At 44.3% G+C, this 13,455-nt stretch overlaps 1 protein-coding gene across 2 annotated transcripts in view; it reads left to right on the top strand.

Annotated features, from left to right (window-relative positions):
• Nucleotides 1-13,455, top strand: part of LOC112070413 (tyrosine-protein kinase SRK2-like) — a 37,441-nt gene that overhangs the window by 15,569 nt on the left and 8,417 nt on the right. For both annotated transcript variants that reach the window (XM_024137824.2, XM_070438959.1), the window contains one exon: nt 8,123-8,265. The gene's annotated coding sequence lies outside the window, so the exon portion shown is untranslated. The remainder of the gene's footprint in view (nt 1-8,122; nt 8,266-13,455) is intronic.

Below are 13,455 nucleotides of genomic sequence, written 5' to 3'. Positions count from 1 at the left end.
ACAGGTTAGTTGAGGTAATTTGTACATGTAGGTGGGGGTGAAGTGACTATGCTTCGATTATATACAGCGAGTAGGAGCACTGTACAAATGGGAGGGGGGAGGTCAATGTAAATTGTCCGGTTGCGATTTTATTAATTGTTCAGCGGTCTTATGGCTTGGGGGTAGAAGCTGTTGAGGAGCCTTTTGGTCCTAGACTTTCCGCTCTGGTACCGCTTGCCGAGCAGTAGCAGAGAAAACAGTCTATAACTTGGGTGACTGGAGTCTCTGACAATTTTATGGGCTTTCCTCTATTCGCACTACCATCTGTAGCGCCTTACGGTCAGATGCCGAGCAGTTGCCATACCAGGCGGTGATGCAACCGGTCAGGATGCTCTCGATGGTGCAGCTGTAGAACCTTTTGAGGATCTGGGGTCCCATGCCAAATCTTTTCAGTCTCCAGATGGGGAAAAGGTTGTCGTACCCTCTTCACAACTGTCTTGGTATGTTTGGACCATGATAGTTTGTTGGTGATGTGGACACCTCCACTACAGCCCGCCGATGTTAATAGGGACCTTTTCCTGTAGTCCACAATCAGCTCCGTTGTCTTACTCACATTGAGGGAGAGGTTGTTGTCCTGGTACTACACTGCCAGTTCTCTGACCTCCTCAGTCTCGTTATCGGTGATCAGGCCCACCACTGTTGTGTTGTCAGCAAACTTAATGATGGTGTTGGAGTCGTGCTTGGCCACGCAGTCATGGTATTGAACAGGGAATACAGGAGGGAGTACACACTCCTGAGGGGCCCCAGTGTTAAGGATCAGCGTGGCAGACGTGTTGTTGCCTACTCTTACCACCTGGGGGCAGCCTGTCAAAGTCCAGGATCCAGTTGCAGAGGGAGGTGTTTAGTCCCAGAGTCCTTAGCTTAGTGATGAGCTTCGTGGGTGCTATGGTGTTGAACGCTGAGCTGTAGTCAATGATCAGCATTCTCACATACTGTAGGTGTTCCTTCTGTCCAAGTGAGAAAGGGCAGTGTGGAGTGCAATTGAGATTGCGTCATCTGTGGATTTGTTGGGGCGGTATGTGAATTGGAGTGGGTCTCGGGTGTCCGGGAGGATACTATTGATGTGAGCCATGACCAGCCTTTCAAGGCACTTCATGGCTACCGACGTGAGTGCCACGGGGCGGTAATCATTTAGGCAGGTTACCTATGCTTCCTTGGGCACAGGGACTATTGTGGTCTGCTTGAAAAATGGAGGTATTACAGACTCGGTCAGGGAGAGGTTGAAAATGGCAGTGAAGACACCTGACAGTTGTTCCGCCCATCCTTTGAGTACATGTCCTGGTAATCCGTCTGGCCAAGCGGCTTTGTGAATGTTGACCTGTTTAAAGGTTTTGTTCACGTCGAATACCGAGAGCGTTATCACACAGTCATCCAGAACAGCTGGTGTTCTTGTGCATGCTTCAGTGTTGCTTGCCTCGAAGTGAGCATAAAAGGGCATTTAGCCTGTCTGGTAGGCTTGCGTCACTGGGCAGCTTGCATCTGGGTTTCCCTTTGTAGTCCATAATAGTTTTCAATCCCTTCCACATCCCGATGAGCGTCAGAGTCGGTGTAGTAGGATTCAATCTAAATCCTGTATTGACGCTTTGCTTGTTTGATGGTTCGTCTGGGGGCATAGCATGATTTCTTATAAGCATCCTGATTAGTCTCCCGCTCCTTGAAAGTGTCAGCTCCAGCCTTTAGCTCGATGCGGATGTTGCCTGTAATCCATGGCTTCTGGTTGGGATATGTACGTACAGCCACTGTGCGGACGACGTCGTCGATGCACTTATTGATGAGGCCGATGACTGAGGTGGTGTACTCCTCAATGCCATTGGATGAATCGGAACATATTCCAGTTTCTGCTAGCAAAATAGTCTTGTAGTGCAGCATCTGCGTCATCTGACCACTTCCATATTGAGCGAGTCACTGGTACGTCCTGTTATAGTTTTTGCTTGTAAGCAGGAATGTGGAGGACAGAATTATGGTCAGATTTGCCAAATGGATGGCGGGGGAGAGCTTTGTATGCATCTCTGTGTGTGGAGTAAAGGTGGTCTAGGATTTATTTTTCTCTGGTTGCACATGTGACATTCTGGTAAAAATCTGCTTTAAATTTGCCTGCATTAAAGTCCATGGCCACTAGGAGCGCCGCTTCTAGGTGAGCATTTTCTTCTTTGCTTAAGGCTTTATAGAGTTGGTTGAGATTCGTGTTAGTGCCATCTTCGTTCTGTGGTGGTAAATAGACGTTACAAATAATATAGATGAGAACTCTCTTGGTAGATACTGTGGTCTACAGCTTATCATAAGCTACTCTACCTCAGGCGAGCAATACCTCGACACTTCTTTATTATTAGACATCGCTCACCAGCTGTTATTAACAAATAGACATACACCCCGCCCCTCGTCTTACCAGAGGTAGCGTCTCTGTTCTGTCGGTGTATGGAAAAGCCTGCTAGCTCTATATTGTCTGTATCGTTGTTCAGCCAAGTTGCGGTGAAACATAAGATGTTACAGTTTTGCATGTCCTGTTGGTAGGATAATCTTAATCGTAGGTCATCAATTTTATTTTCCAATGATTGCACGTTAGCAAGAAGAACGGATGGCAGTGGGAGTTTACTCGCTTGCCTACAGATTCTCAGAAGGCTACCCGATCTGTCGSCCCTTTTCCTGTGTCTTTTCTTCATGCAAAAGTCGTGGATCTGGGCCTGTTCCAGTGAAAGCAGGATATCCTTCTCGTTCGCCTCGTTAAAGGAAAACATTTCTTCCAGTCCGCAGTGAGTAATCGCAGTTCTGATGTCCAGAAGTTATTTTCGGTCATAAGAGACAGTAGAAGCAACATTATGTTCACAATAAGTAAAACAATAAGTAAAGTTATTTTAAGTTAAGTTATATTCTAGCTTGAGGAGGAAGCTCATTCCACCATTGTAGTGCCAGGACAGAGGAGAGCTTTTACCGGGCCATAAGGGTGTGAGGGCCAAGAGGTGGCAGAACAGAGTACTCCGTTTGGGGTGTAGGGTTTGAGCCTAGCCTGAAGGTAGTGAGGGGCAGTTTCTCTTGCTGCTCTATAGGCAAGTACCATGGTCTTGTAGAGGATGCAAGCTTCGACTGTAAGCCAGTGAAGTGTGCAGAGGAGCGGGGTGACATGGGAGAACTTGGGAAGGTTGAACACCAGGCGGGCTTCATAGTTCTGGATTAGTTGAAGGGGTTTAGCACAAGCTGGGAGATTAGCCAACAGCGAGTTGCATTCGTCCAGACTGGATATGACAAATGTCTGGATTAGTACCTGTGACACTTCCTGTGTGGGGTTGGGTCGTACTCGATGGATGTTGTAAAGCATGAACCTGCAGCAGCGAATAACTGCTTTAATGGTTGTAGAGAACGACAGGTGGGTGTCCAGGGACATTGCACTCTGGGAGGGAGACACCATGGAGTTGTCAACTGTGATGGAAAGGTCTTGGATCAGGCAGGCTTTTCCCTGGGAGGAAGAGCAGCTTCGTCTTGTTGAGTTTGAGGTGGTGGGCCGAAATCCAAGATATTTGCCAGGCACGCAGAGATGCGTGTCGCCACCTCGGTGTCAGCAGGGGGTAAGGAGAACAATAATTGAGTGTCATAGCAATGATAGGAGAGACCATTTGAGCATATTACAAAGTGACTTGGGCTTGGTGAAGAGGAGAGGAGAGGGCCTAGAATCACGCCCTGAAGAACACCAGTAGTGAGAGTATGTGGTGCAGACACAGTTCTTCTCCATATTACCTTGTAGGAGCGGTCTGCAAGGTAGGATGCAATCCAAGAGTATTGTTGTAAAATAAGTTTTTGTTTGCCTTACATTCACTGTACTTTGAAATGTAGGTGAGGCATTTTGCTGGTGGGAGCTCAATGACATATTTGGGGGCATGGTTTAAAATATTTTGTATTTGAGCCAACTTTTAGTGTAAGTGTTGTACCTGTTTAAGTAGTTTTATCATTATGTTGATTGAGGTTGAGCACTTCATTTGTGCACTTCCAGTTCTACAATCTTTGTAAGAGCTTTTGCACTGTTAAGAGGCGGCATTTTCTACCAGCTCTCACAGTCTCATGTCAAATGTCAAATGTCCTGCGCTACGGATCCCTTTAGCGGGATCATTTTCCTAAACAACCGCTGAATTGCAGGGCGCAAAATATTACTAAAAATATTTATAATCATGCAATCACAAGTGAAATATACCAAAACACAGCTTAGCTTGTTGTTAACTTCTTAGCGCTAGGGGTCAGAATTTTAGTTACATTACATCCGTAATGTTCGTAGAAACATGTCAAATGTTTTTTATAATCAATCCTCAGGTTGTTTTTAACCAACATAATCGATAATATTTAAACCGGACCGTAACCTATTCAATAAAAGACAGAAAGAAAATGGAGAGCTACCCCTCTAGCACGCAGGAACTAATCGGAGGACACCTGACTAGTTTTGAAAAATCTCGCTCATTTTTCAAAATAAAAGCCTGAAACTGTCTAAAGCCTGGTCACAGCCTGAGGAAGCCATTAGAAAAGGAATCTGGTTGATACTCCTTTAAATGGAAGAAAGACGGGCCAAGAAACACAGATTTAAAATTTAAAAAATCACTTCCGGGTTAGATTTCCTCAGGTTTTTGCCTGCAGAATCAGTTTTGATATACTCAGACAATATTCTGACAGTTTTGGAAACGTTGGAGTGTTTTCTATCCTAATCTGTAAATTATATGCATATTCTACGATCTGGACCTGAGAAATAGTCAGTTTACCTTGGCAACGTTATWTTTTTTTTTTAAATCAAAATATCTGACCCCTAGCGTCAAGAGGTTAACTACGAATGGTTACGGTGTTAAGGTTTGGGAAAGGCTTATAACAAAAATATTAAAAGCAACTTATCACTGGATTTGAACTTGCAACCTTTGGTTCTTTGGAATCAGAGGCAGATGTGATTGTCTCCACCCACCTCCAGGTGTCACCTGTTTTCCCCATTAGTCCCTGGGTATTTATTCCGGTGTTCCCTGTTTGTCTTGTCTTGTCAACCAGTGTGGTTTTCCGTGCTCCTGCTTTTTCYTTCTCTCGTTTGCATGTCCTCCCTGTTTTTGACCCTTAACTGCCTTGACTCTGAACCCGCCTGCCTGACCTTACTGCATGCCCTGACCTCGAGCCTGCCTGCCACTCTGTACYTCCTGGACTCTGACCTTATGATCTTTTGCCTGTCCACAACCATTCTCTTGCCTGCCCCTTGGATTATAATAAATATCAGACTCGACCATCTGCATCTCGCCCTGTGCCCTGATAGCGTGAGTTTCAAGTTAGGGGAAGCTTACAATTATACCAATCTGTGACAGTTATGATTTTCATATGCACATTTGTGGAAGTTTCCTTTCGATAACRTTTATCAAAATCTGTCATGTGGTTAATCAAAAATCTGAATTAAAATGGTAAAAATATAAAAGTTCAATTTCAACTAATGCAAGAGCACCAGCCTCTACCATATGGACACATTGATAAAGTGTGATCCATTGGTGGCTAAAGAAATGAGCGCATGGATGTCACGCCCTGACTTTAGTTATATTTGTTTTCTTTATTATTTGGGTAGGTCAGGGTGTGACAAGGGTGGTTTGTTTAGTTTTTGTATTATCTAGGGGGTTTTACCTTGTCTAGGTTTTATTGGTTATCTATGGGGATTTAGGATTGTCTAGGGGTATGTAGGTTTATGGTGGCCTGATTGGGGAGCCTATTTAGGTTGCCTTTTTCCATGTTGGTTTTGTGGGTAGTTGTCCTTGTTTAGTTGCCTGTGAGCACTACGTTGGCTTCACTTGTAGGTTTTTTTTTTTTTTTTTTTGCGACATCGGTAAATAAATCGATGTATGTATGCTCAAAACGCTGTGCCTTGGTCCACTCCTTTAAACGGCCGTGACAATGGAACTCATAGCCTATAGGGCAATGCAGCAGTAGGCCTATAACTTCCATTGTCAAAATACATAAACCCGACAAAGTCAAATAAATTCWGGTTATTTTAATTGCATTCATCTCTCTACTCAGTCTGTCATGCCTAACTTTCTGTATGTCTTGAGCTGCTCTTATTGATCAATTCCCCATTACATATGTTTACTACTGGTGACATGTAATGGAAAATTGTTAAAAGAAACAAAGGACAAACAATTCACAAAATGAATGAGCAAGATTTGTCAGGAGACATTCTGGAGAAAGACTCACCTATGTCTTATCAACACACCCCTCCCCTTGTCTCAACATGTTAAATTATACTCAAGACAGTGTCTTCAGATATCATTTAGTTGCTTTTCACTGACAGCCCCTGCTATTGCCATGTGCTCTGCCCAAATTGCAGGCTTCCCAAATAGGTATAGGCCTACAAGCTTCTGCTTTGAAACAATCAGCTATAAAAAAAAAGGATAGGCTGAGATGAACTTAGTGTTCTTGACCGCAGATYGGCAGTTCCAAACACTGCTGGGGACCAGGAATTCCACATGGGTTGTGCGCCGGGTACACTAAATTGGAAGGGTTGTGGGCAGGGGTGGGGAGCATCTGTAAAGCCTACGGGGAGAGAACAGGTGTAGAAAACATACATAGTTGATCATCTGAAAATAACTAGGTGAGATACTCAAGCGAAAGAGTTGTGTAGAGCCTTCCTCTCTTTCCATCCTTGCATAACTTGGCAAAAACATTTTTGTTTTGGTGACGAGACTGCCGCTGAGAAAACAGGGGAGACTGAAGTACTAATACCTTGCTAATTGCCTAGCAGAGGTGAAGAGCACACCTCCTGATACTAATTGCTGATTGCCTAGGAGAGGAGAAACCACTCCCCCTCCAATACAGCCACTGACTACCAAAAAAACAGTCATAAAACAACAGTCATAAATTGCCCTGCCCCTTAATCCTGATTAATGTGTCAACAATCAGCTACAAGTTATGAGCAGTCAGCAGTGTACCCATCAAGCAGGCTACTGTTTCCATGTGTATCAAGAACAATCCACCACCCAAAGGACATTCAGCCAACTTGACACAACTGTGCTAAGTATTGGAGTCAACATGGGCCAGCATCCCTGTGGAACGCTTTCGACACCTAGTAGAGTCCATTCCCTGACAAATTGAGGCTGTTCTGTGCGCAAAAGGGGGTGCAACTCAATATTAGTAAGGTGCTCCTGGCCTCCCGAGTGGCGCAGCGGTCTAAGGCACTGCATCACAGTGCTAGAGGCGTCACTACATACCCGGGTTTGATCCAGGGCTGTATCACAACTGGCCGTGATCGGGAGTCCCGTAGGGTGGCGCACAATTGGCCCAGCGTCGTCTGAGTTATGGAGGCGTTTGGCCAGGGTTGGCATTACTTGGCTCATTGCGCTCTAACTACTCCTTGTGGCATGCCGGCACCTGCAGGCTGACCTTGGTCGTTAGGTGAACGGTGTTTCCTCCGACACATTGGTGCGGCTGATTTCCGGGTTAAGCGGCAGGGGTTAAGAAGCACGGTTTGGCAGGTCATGTTTCGGAGGACGCATGACTCGACCTTCACCTCCCTAGCCGGTTGGGAAGTTGCAGCAATGAAACAAGATCGAAATTGGGGAGGAAAAAAAGAAAAAAGAAAAAGAAAGGTGTTCCTAATGTTTTGTACTTTTTTTGTATTTTAAGGCACTTCATTGAATATAACAGGCTTCTAAAAGGCAATATTGGAGCACAATCTCTACTTAAAATGTCAAAGGGACGCAAAAGGCACTCATTTTGTGGAACGACCCACCTACAGTGCTTGGACCCTTACAGACACTTGCCAGCTGTATTTTAAAATCTGTCTTGGCATGTGTTTTTTCCCTTTCGGAAGCACTATGGAGATCTTTAACTTAAACCCAAAATAAAACATTTCCATTCAAACTATGATTCTGAAATAAAATAGGCGTACAACATCCTGCTCTCAGATCTTTTTCCTTCTTGGGAAGTTCACATACAGTACATACATCCCACTACATGGTATTTCATAATGAGATTGGTTTACTGATTACACAGGACAAGTTCCAGTTGTTAGGTTTTTTAGGTGACTCAAATTGGGGTCTGATCTGCTGATAATCTGTCTGACCTTGAATCTCTCTTGTGTCTCCCTCCACAGGAGACAAACTTCAAGATTAATCGCAGCTCTATATATTTCTGTCAAACACAATAATCGTATACAACTGGGCAGAGGTTTCTATGGAGAGGTCTTTAAAGGCCGTTATAATGGCGAAAATGTTGCAGTGAAGATCGCTCACGATGGTAAACACCTGTGCCCAGTTTTTCCAAATGTATAATCTGTATAAAAATGATCCAGATTCAGTAATTATGCAATCCAGGATGAGAATGGATGGGATAGGAGCATTCTGATATTTTCCGTGTTTTGAATAGACCTATGGAGGAAGACAGGTTTGTGTCATCAATGACGTGAGGCCCATTGTTTAGCTTAGCAATGACTGCGAAGGGTAAAGACAGCCTTCAGAACGTTGGAAAATCCATTCACTTACATGTGTTTTGCTTGAAATTAACATGCTATAGTTTTAGGTTAAAATCATATTCAAGCCATTCATTGCAGAATAATAGATAATTTACTACAGCACTACTAATATCCAACTTCGACTTGAAGAATGTCTCTTCTGTACTATAAATATTTAGCTACCTGCCCATTTCTAGCTGGTTGAATGTGTAGCCAGAATCTGACTTTCTCTCTAGTCGGAACGGTGCAATGCCAGAATGTGGACATGCAGAGCCCGGCACGGTATATGTCTGGAAAACGTACCTCAATCCAGTGATGGAATATGTCGCTGTACTCCTAAGTATCCCACAATTATGAATGGTGAATTGAGAAGATTGGAATACTGCTAGTTTCTAATTAAACAGACGTTTTCATCAGCATGCTAGGCTAGCTAATGCCATAGCATCCCATTGGATTTCATGAAGATGAGAATCATTGGGATAAGTAGCTAACGGAGGTGTTGTCGAATCCAATTAATTCCATTATCAAACAAAACTATGCTACATTTTATCTCTGGGACCCTCAGGATGACAAATCAAAGCAAGATTACTGAATGTAAGTACATTATATACCTTCAGAGGTGAGTGTATCAAACCAGTTGCCGTGATAAAAGTTTTTTGTTGTTGTTAACTCTCCTCAAACAATAGCATGGTATTTTTTCACTGTACTAGCTATTGGAAAGTGCAGATAGATTAACAAGAATTTAAGTTTTCTGCACATATAAGACATGTCTATGTCCTGGGAAATGTTCTTGTTACTTAGAACGTGATGCTAATCACATTAGCACATGTTAATTCAACCGTCCCGCGGGGTGGGACACCGATCCCGTAGAGGTTAAAAACGACCAGTATTTTAATTTTCTCGATGTATCATTTTGGATAATTAGGAGGACAGCTGTAGGCTTGGCCCTGTCACTTGTAATTGCATGCCAAATGGTCCAGGAACACAAGGAAAACACAAAGGACAATGCCCAAGGACTAGCCAACCCCTCCCCCTCTGAGGGGCCAAAATGGATCTCTCTGTTGCAGTATGCAGAGGACTGACTATTGAATGTGATAGATACCAAACATGGATAATATATTATTATTCTATCTGAAATTTGTTCAGTGAGGATAACTCTGATGCTATATATATGGATAAATGCTCTCTGTGGTAACCGATATCTGTACAGGGTGAACTCTAAATTACTCTATGCGAATAGGTTTTATGGTGGTCTCAGGAATTCTGTCTCATTTACATTGGTCTCATCTCCCACGCAAGCTCTTAGTTGCTGGGACACACTGTGGAGATTGGACCTTGCTGGTCACGTTACACTGTAAACTTGGTATCGTTTGATTGGTCAATGGTGGTTGGTTTTGGGTTGAGAAGGTTACACCTTCATATGTTACAAATTTAATTCAATTCTCTTAACCTGTATCCAGGCCATGGAGGAAGGTTGTATGATCAATTCTCATTTCCTAGGCTTCTATGCCTCTGTCCTAGTAAGCATCTCTTTGTKCATGCTTTGTCTTGTTAACCTTAGGATCTTTGTGCCTAGAATAACGCTTTGTTAATGGTAACTTAAGCTGTATGCCTTGCATGTGAATCCATTCATTTGACAAAGTAATTAAATACACTTGTATTTAGAATTCCATTCTCAAACATTTCTTGATTGCCTATTACTGCCTATTACTATTACCTATTACCAATGTCATCCTTCTCTCTTTTACGTTGCCGAAATGGTCTATGACTCTCGTGGTTTAGAAACTGTGGTGTCGTTGTCCTGTGTCACAGGTTAGGTGTCATCGTTGAGTGTACTCCCTGCCACTGGAGGGCACTCTTAGGTTATTTCTAGTGTCCAGGTGAGCCTGGTTGGGTTTATTGGGTTCACCTGTTCTATGACTATTTAGGTTCTTCTGTGGACTGGGCCGGTTGCTCAGGTCTCTTGATTTGTGTACTGTACCTCATTTGCTATTGCTTTGCTGTTTTTTCTGTGAAGACTAGTAAATGTTCTGGATTTACACTCACCTCTGCAGTAGGTGACCTCACAGTAGACCTGAGGCAACAATGGACCCAACAGAGAAGTCTCTGTCGTCCAAGGGACACTCCACCACTTACGGTCGGCCCTCACTCACCATGGAACTGTGATTGGTCGCCATGAGGCGCGGCTGAAGACATTGTCGGAGGATTTAGAAACTCTTGTGTTAACTCTGCAGACCAGACAGACATGAGCAGGTTGCTGCACCTGTGGTGGTTCCTAACAGCTCATCGTGTTACTCCCCACGGGAGCCTCATCTCCTGCTGGGAGGTGTCGTGGGTTCCTGCTTCAATGTTCTCTGGTCTTCAAGCTGCAGGCATCAACGTCTCCACCGAGCGTTCCAGAGGGGCATGTGTAATCTCCTTGCTCTCAGGACAGGCTCGGGCCTGGGCCACGGCCATATGGGAGCAGCAATCAGACATTTGTTTAAATTGCCAAAGCTTCAACCAGGAGACGAGGAGGGTTTTTGATCACCCCATCAGTGGCAGGAATGCTGCGCAAAGACTCATTGAGCTTCGGCAGGGCTGCCGGAGCGTAGCTGATTACGCTATTGACTTTCGGATGCTCACTGCTGAGAGCAGTTGGAATACAGAGGCACTTCACTCAGTCTTTCTGAACGGACTCAGTGAGGTTCTCAAGGATGAACTGGCTTCCCGGGACAACCCTGACACTCTGGAGGAGCTTATCGTTCTGGCCATCCGGATTAACAACCGGCTTCGGCAACGTCATCATGAGAGGACGGAGGGAATCCGAGTTGGTTCCAGTGTTTCTGGCTCCGCTAAGGGAGTCAATTCTTAATTTGGGCCATTGCCATATGATGGGCTTGCTTGCCCTCTATCCCGTCAGGGTTATAAATTCGGCTATGGTGCTCCTTCATATTCTTCAGAGGAGCTGATGCAATTGGGAAGCACCAGATTTTCCGCTCTGGAGAGAAGGCGCTGGATTAACGGGCAACAATGTTGTTACTGTGCACAGTCTGGATATTTTCGTGCTTCCTCTACCGAGCTGACGGGAAACGGGATGACTCGTCAGATACAGTCTCCTGCTGCCAAAACGGTATGCACCGTGGTTCTGGCCAACCTGCGGTGGACAACGGGCAGTTGGACATTCCTGCTTTCAGGCTGACGGCTGTTTTCTGGATTTCACATTAGCTCGCCAACAGAGGGTACCACTCACTAAGCTGGACACTCCGTTGTCAGTCAATGTGCTGGATGGTCAACCCCTAGGGTCTGGGAAGGTGAAGCAACTCACCATGCCTATTCAGCTACGAGTTCTGGATAACCATGTGGAGCTTATCCATTTACATCTGGTGGACTCTCCTGAGCTGCCACTGGTTCTTGGACATCCGTGGCTTTCCACCCATAATTGACAGGCCTTCGGGAAGAGTTCTGGGATGGAATCCTTCGTGCCAGTTCACCTGCCAGCAACTCTCTCCACACCTTTCCGGTCCTGCTCGTCTGGAGACTTCCGACCCTCCTGTTCCTCAGACTGGGAATGACTAGTCTGATCTTTCCCGCATACCTCGGGATACTGGGATTTTGGTCAGGTCTTCAGCAAACAAAGGGCCAGGAAACTACCTCCTCACAGGACCTACGAATTTGCCATCGACCTACTGTCCGGCATCACTCCTCCAAGAGGAGGGCTGTATTCTCTCTAAGATCCAGAAACTGCAGCCATCAACAGTTATATTAAGGGGGCGCTGGCAGCTGATTTTATTCAGCCGTCCACTTCACCTGCAGGAGCGGGGGTTTTCTTTGTTGGGAAGAAGGATGGGGGATTACGTCCCTGTATCGATTACCGGGATCTTAACCTCTCTCCGCTAGTTGGGACGCTAGCGTCCCATCTGGCCAACATCCAGTGAAATTGCAGAGAAATTCAAAAATACAATATTCGTAATCTTAAACATTCATAACATACAAGTGTCCTACATCATTTAAAAGCTTAACGTCTTGTGAATCCAGCTGCTTTGTCAGATTTCAAAAAGGCTTTACGGCGAAAGCATACCATGCGATTATCTGAGGACAGCGCCCCGCACACAAAAGCATTACATTCATTTTTCAACCAAGCAGAGTAATCACTAAAGTCAGAAATAGCGATTAAATAATTCACTTGCTTTTTATAATTGCAACCAGAAGAAGATCTTCAGAGTCCCAGTTACTTCACAAATTGTCCTTTTGTTTGACAAAGTCCTTCTTTATATCCCCAAAAAGTTTGTTTAGCTGGCGCGCTTGACTCAGTAATCCACCGAATTCCCTCTTTCAAAATACATACAAAATGAATCCCAAACATTACCAATACATTTTTCCAAACAAGTCAAACAACGTTTATAATCAATCCTCGGGTACCCTATTATGTAAATGGTGGATAAAATTTATGACGGAGAATATGTCCATTACCGGAGATAAACAAGAAGTACGCGCTCTCTTCCTGGTGTGTCACAACACTACAAGCCAAAATGGGAGCCACTTGGAAAAACTGCAAAATCTAGCAAATTTTTCTATAAACAAGCCTAAAACTCTTTCTAAAGACTGTTGACATCTAGTGGAAGCCCTAGGAACTGCGATATGGGAGGAATTCCTTTTATTTTCCCACTGACAGACATTCTAATAAGGGGTGACTGGGAAAAAACAATTCTGTATAGATTGTCCTCGGGTTTTCGTCTGCCATATCAGTTCTGTTATACTCACAGACATTATTTTATTTTAACAGTTCTGGAAACTTTAGAGTGTTTTCTATCCAATACTACCAATTATATGCATATCCTACCTTCTGGGCCTAAGTAACAGGCAGTTTACTTTGGGCACCTCATTCATCCATACTTCCGAATTCTTCACCCTAGAGCGAAGAAATTAATAACATTACCATCAAGAACCGTTACCCCCTTCCTCTTATGTAATCAACTTTTGAGACTCCAGGGAGC

Source organism: Salvelinus sp. IW2-2015, unplaced genomic scaffold, assembly GCF_002910315.2.
Source record: "Salvelinus sp. IW2-2015 unplaced genomic scaffold, ASM291031v2 Un_scaffold1316, whole genome shotgun sequence".
Lineage (NCBI taxonomy): Eukaryota > Metazoa > Chordata > Actinopteri > Salmoniformes > Salmonidae > Salvelinus > Salvelinus sp. IW2-2015.
Note: the sequence above shows the minus strand (reverse complement) of the source record. Positions and strands in the feature narration are given on the sequence as shown.